The 6,156-nt window shown below is 48.1% G+C and overlaps 1 long non-coding RNA gene across 1 annotated transcript in view; it reads left to right on the forward strand.

Moving 5' to 3' along the window:
* The window catches only part of LOC128082780 (uncharacterized), an 85,315-nt gene that overhangs the window by 23,673 nt on the left and 55,486 nt on the right, over positions 1-6,156 (forward strand). Inside the window, exons 2-3 of the long non-coding RNA XR_008207840.1 lie at positions 377-500; positions 1,726-1,856. This is a non-coding gene — a long non-coding RNA (uncharacterized LOC128082780). The remainder of the gene's footprint in view (positions 1-376; positions 501-1,725; positions 1,857-6,156) is intronic.

The raw sequence follows: 6,156 nt of genomic DNA on the forward strand, positions 1-6,156 counted from the left end.
ATTTAATGGAAACTTGCAGCTGCCTGCAGTGCAGCCCCACTGCCTCCATGGAGACCCTTCCCTGGCCATGGAAATGCTGGGGATGCAGCGTGGGTGAGTCTTCTCAGCATCCCAGCCCCTCTGCTCACTGTCTGGTTGGCCTGCTCTGCTGGCTGGCTTTGCAAGCAGCAGTCTAAACTTTGAGCTTGGAGATCTTCAGGTGATCACTGCAATGCAATTCTGTGCTGTGCATTTCCTTAGCCACTGAGAGGCATGTTTCCTACCTGCTGCACTGTCTGGGGCCTGCCATGCTGCTGTTGGGATTATTATTATTATTATTATTATTATTATTATTATTATTATTAAGTGTTTTCTTGGTTTTGTTTCCACCCTTCAGGAGCCAGGAGTGTCTGGAACAAGGCAGCAAAACTTGCTCGGTTAGACAAAGCAGTGTGACAGTCCCACCTAACAGCAGCTATGCTACTGGGAATGCAGACAAAGGTGTCACCGTGATTAATGGGGTAATTAATAAGCAATTAATGTGCTTTAGAGCATGGCTCTGCCTTTCATCCCAGCCACCCACTAAGCACTGCTCCACTCTCTCTGACGACTGTCAGAGTGCAGAGCAGCTTGGGCTGATGAAGATGATGCTCGCAGACCTCAGTGCTTCCAAGAGCACCTCCATGCCACTGCATTGGCACAGCAGGGAGTCTGCTTTGGAGGGAAGGAAAGAAGATTTCTGTTGGCGTGTTTTGGTTTGGTTTTAGAATGCCTTTGATACAAATGCTCTCAAGTTTCCTCCTCTGGTGGCTTCTCTGTTCACATCTCCAAGCTCAGCTGCAGATACCCCAGCTGGCACCCAAACCCATGCTGCCCTCACCTGCAGGTTGCTCTCACCTGCTCCCTGTTGGCTCCTCCTGCTCAACCCACACCTTTACATCTCCTCTCACAGTCAGCCCAAGTCTCCGTCGTGCCTGGGTGGATTCTCTCAATTGTATGAAATCCCATCAAGGTGCTGAGTTAGTGGCTAGAGCTGAGCAAGAAGCATATTTTCCATTTCCTGGCAAAATTACTGAATTTAATTTAAATGCTTTTTTTTTTTTTTTTTGCTCCAAAATGTCCCTGTGAAACCATTAAAAGTTGTTTACATATTTTGAGTCGATTTTGGCATTTGAAAGCAATCGGAATATAAAAGCAGCTTCTAAGTGAAAAGTTGTTTTTAAATGAAAATCAAAGCATCGCATGCCCTCAAAATAATGAAACACAATGTTTTGATGTTATTGAAACACCTGGGTCACCAGTTCATTTGGAAGCAAGAGAGCATTGATACTGATGTGTTGTGGTGAAATATTTTTTGCCAGAAATCGGTGCTCTCCGGATGGGAGATCCCCAGGCAGCTCTGGCAAACCTGGCCTGCTGGTGCAGTGCCATCCTTTCAACTCCCCATCCTCAAAACTTGTGCTCTGTGAGCCGTCCCCAAGGCTGATAATTAATCAGCTAAGCGACTCTATAGAGAAAGAGGGAAGATGGTAGTGCAGAAATAATGTTAGCGAGCAGTGGTGCAGCCAAGGAGAGGAACGTGTCTCGCTGAAGCACCCAAGGATATTAGAGAGCATGAATGTTATATTGTAGTGCAATGGAAAAGAAATCAATGTGATAAAACATGTTGACCAGGTCCAGGCTTGCACACGGCCTTTGAGCCCTCTGATGTGCTCAATGTGCTCAATGATGTGCTGATGTTTGTAGGCACTCATCTGAGCACCACATCCAGGAGCACAGGTTGCACCTCGCCCTGGTGGCCTGACTTTTGCAGGCTTTGTTTGATGTGAGCCCGGCTCAGGAACAGCTGGAAGGAATTCAGGGACAGTGGCAAAAAGGTAAGGCAGCTCCGACACGGCAGAGATGAGAAATTTTGCACTTTGTCATAGGCTAATGGAAACAATAGCAGGAATGAAAGCTGACTGGTTGCTTTTAAAAAGCAGAGAGAATAAAATGATGCATGAAACGGCAAGAAGTATCCTCGACTGAATGACCAGTACGTGTGTCATTTGAGCTCGGTGTCTTTGTCATCACAGTCAGTTAGGTTGCCTCCTGTTATGAAGAGCCAGTGCAACTCTGTGTGCTGCTCTGGTGGCTATTTTTTTGGCAGATAGAGGTGCTCAGTTGGGAAAATAGGATGGTGAGGCACTGGCACAGGTTGCCCAAGGAGGCTGTGGATGCCCCATTCCTGGAGGCATTCAAGGCCAGGCTGGACGTGGCTCTGGGCAGCCTGGTCTGCTGGTTGGTGACCCTGCACATAGCAGGGGGTTGGAAGTGGATGAGCATTGTGGTCCTTTTCAACCCAGGCCATTCTATGATTCCATGAAAATGCTCTTCTCAAGCATTTTGCTCAATTCAGTGCGGTTCAGACATGTCCATCAGCATGGAGGCCCAGGCCCATGGCATCCTAGGGGGCTCTGGTATTTTAATGGCCACTTGTATTCAACCCATGCATTTGCCAGCACAGCTTGCCTACTGTAACCAGTGTGCTCGTGTCATCATTTACTGCTCCTCCAATATTTGTGTCAACTGTGATCTTTTCTGGCAGCAAGCTCCTGTTTTGCCTTCCAGACAGCAGAGAGAAATCTCCCAACACTGCAGAAATCTCAGCACTGGGCTGAGCACAGAGATCCTGCAGCAGTGGAGGCTCCTCTGCTTGGGAAGAGCCAGGATTTCTAGTCAGGTCCCCCAGTTCTTCCACCTCCTTGTTGGTAGCAGTGATGAGAGGGCAAGAGATCTTTCTGCCATTGTTGTGAAAGCCATTGTATGCTGTTGATATATTTAAATCAGGACACCCCATTTCACTCTGTGTCCCCCTGCGGATCCCCACCCAGTGGACTGGGCTGGATGTGGCACACTCAACAGCACCTCTTCAATGCAACTTGACTTTTATTGCTGGTGCCGAGGCCATCTACAAACACAGATTTAGCATCAGCCTCCAGGCTTAAGATACAGCTGTTGTATTTTTTTTTTCTTTGTTCCTTTTTTTTTTTTTCCCCCTTCTCTCCTTTGCACTAATGCAATGCTTATTTAGGAACCGCAGCCATCTGTGTCTGCTATGGATGGCACTGTTAAATTTGCTATTGCTTTCTTTCCCCTGGTTTGATGAGACTCTCAGTGCATAGAAAATTTCCCAGAACGGCGGAGGCTTTCTTTGATTGCTTTTTTGATTCTCTCCAAAAGAGATTGTTCACAGTGCTCTTTCTGTCCTGGAAAAAAAAAGGTCAGCAGCGGGAGAGCTGAGGATCCTGCCTTACATTGGGTTAATGAGGTGAATTTATGAAGAGTTGGCCAGACAAGAAGGTTGGTGATATTAGATTAGAGGTGGTGGTTTTATCTGCGAATAAAAAGGGAGGGGAGGAAGAAGGGCTGGGACCGGCGTCCTTCCTGTTCCTCCGAGCAGCTTGTGGCTGATGGTGAGACAGCTCGCATGGGAATTGGGATGGCTGCTGTACTCCAGGGAATTTTCAGTGTTTTTCAAGTGGAAAAATTCTGCCTCGACAGATGGACGGGGCCCTATCCCAAGTTTACAATCTGGCGATCAACGCGCGCAGCGGGAGGCTCAGGCACAGCTCCGTTCCAGCCAGGCAGAGCAATGATGGGTGTGTGGTTTCGCCATCAGGCACTTGGCTATTTTTGTCAGGCGAGGCAGAAAGCTGATTTCTTCCTGTTTTGTCGCTGAGTTACTTGCAAATGGCTTGTGTGCACCATTGTGAGGGGAGGTGCATCTTAAAAATATCTACGGAGAGGAGGAAAAACGTCTCTCATTTAGGTGAAGCGCTGTAAAGAACGCTGCTCTGGACAGAGCCACCTGTCCTACGAGCTGTTTGCATTTTAAGACCCTTCTCTTTGATTTTGTTTAGCTTTTTTTTCAGTCAGCTATTCCTTTAAACCCTCCTCCACGCAACCACAGCTCCACTTTGCAGCCCAGGCCCTCTGCTTTGCTAGCAGCCCCCTCATGGAAGGCTAGTAACAAGTTTATCTAAAAATACCATCTTGTGGGGAATCGTAGTGCCCAGGCATCCATCGCTGGCATCAGGTGCTGCATTTTGGTTTGTAGCAGCTGAAGAGCTGCGACTTTTCTGACCATAAACCCTTTGGATGACTGAGTTTGAGTACCAGGTTCATTCCTTGACCCCTGTTCATGCTCCTCCTCCAAAGCAGGCTGTCTGTACGCAAGCTGTCTGTGTGAAAGGGCCTCGCCACCCCCCCATGGAGTACAAGGAGTTGTTTGAAATGGTGATAATTAACCCAGTTCAAAACCACAACAGGGACTGTTGCAGTAAGATGGTGGTGTAGGTGGAGAAGTTCCAGATGTCAGGACTATTGGTTTACTTCTATAGGGTTCTCCAAGTCACAGACTCACTGGAAGCTTGTCAGCTGCTCCCCAGCTTCTTCTCATGGCTCTCCATCCTTCAAGAGCACGTGATGCTCTCCTAGGGCTACCAACATGCATCCTCAGAACTATTCCCTGGGATTCACTGCCAGGATGCCATGGAGCCCAAGGCACGTTCAGCTCCTGCACTGGCAATGTGGCTGTGTACCTGCGGTGCTGAAGGTGTGTGCAAACATCACTAACACTCAAGAGCTTTGCAATATGGTTTTGCAGCTGTCAGCGTGATGAATGGATGTTATGTTGTATTTCCTGCTTTATCAAATACTAATTATGTATATGATAATTTTAAGCATCGCGGTTACTTTTGGCTCATTTGTTTTTCAGTTTCCAGAGACATAATATTTCAACACCCCCACTCCTGTTCTTGAAATTCTGCTTTGATTGCTTCTCTTCGGCTTTTGCTTAAGGTTCCCTGCTCTGATGGGTCAGCGTATTGATCCTGCACTTTGATAAGGTCAGAGGAGATCAGCTGTGACATTTCAGAGTGATTTGCTCCTCCCCTAATGGGCTTAGTCATCAAAGAGTTTTTTCAGGGGACAGGGCAAGGGAGAGCTTGGATGTAGACTCTTACATATGTTTATTTAGGCAGACTTGCAAGGCTCTGAACGGTGATATCAGATGAGAGACCAGAGCATCTGCTGTGCAGGTTAAGAACTCTGCACTTATGTCAACCACAATAACAGAACTTTACTGAGCCTCCATGTTGATGACCCTTGTTAGAGCAGATGCTGCCCAGGCAGCTGACCGGGTGAGATAGCACCAACAGAGCCCTAAGGGTGGCCTCATGCTGCAGAATAAAAGGTGACCCACTGCCCACATCTGGTACAGCTGCCTCCAGTGTGGTGCCTCCAGGAGCAGCTGATCCCTGGTGATTCAGAGGAAGGTGAGAAAATGAAATAGCTAGCAACGTCTGTCCGGCCAAATGAGCCTGCAGGAGGAAAATAAGTAAGTGAATTCCTTCCTTGTGGCTGCAGGCAACCAGCTGAGTTCTTGGAGAATGAGGTTTGACTGTAGCTCCCAGCCTAATGAGGAGCTTCAGGGCTCAGCAGCAGATAATGCAGAATTTCCTGTTCTTGTCATGGCTGGAGGAAGAAGGAAGCAAGCTGGGGCATGCACTGGTTCCCAGGCCAGAGGTGTGCCCTGCACCATCCAGCCCCACTCCCTCCAACCCTGGGGCTTGGACTTTCTCCCAGGAGCTGGATTAAAGCCTAGCTGTTCAAAAGTTATCTGCTGCTGCTATGCTAATGATGTCAAACGATGAGGGCCCACACCCTTGCAAGGTCTTCCAGTGTTAGGTGTCCCTCCCTGCTGGGAAATGGCACTATATTTTGGGATTTATCTGACCTGAACTTCCAGGCATTGAATCTCACCATGACTTTGTCAAAAGCTTGGGAAATCCTCTGCAACCTAGGAAATTTCCATGTTTAAGATGCCTAGGCATCTTGTGATCTTCCGAGCATCTCTTCAATAAGCTGAACAAACTGAGCTCAGTTGTTAGGTTTTCCACCTTGCAGCCATTTGTGTGGCCTCCAGTTGGATGCTCCCTGGTATCTCCTTTCCTTCTGAGGACACCAATGGCTGGGCACAGGCTGTGGGAGAGCAGACATCAGGTAAAGCTGGCTGCTTGTATGTGGTTTGTCCTTCAGCATCATCACCTGCTCAACCAGTTCCCAGTCAGTCAGTGCCATTGTGGGGTCATGCAACCACCACTGAGCCCACACCTACAGCAATCTAAGTTAATC

Source organism: Tympanuchus pallidicinctus, unplaced genomic scaffold (genome assembly GCF_026119805.1).
Source record: "Tympanuchus pallidicinctus isolate F22 unplaced genomic scaffold, pur_lepc_1.0 scaffold22, whole genome shotgun sequence".
Lineage (NCBI taxonomy): Eukaryota > Metazoa > Chordata > Aves > Galliformes > Phasianidae > Tympanuchus > Tympanuchus pallidicinctus.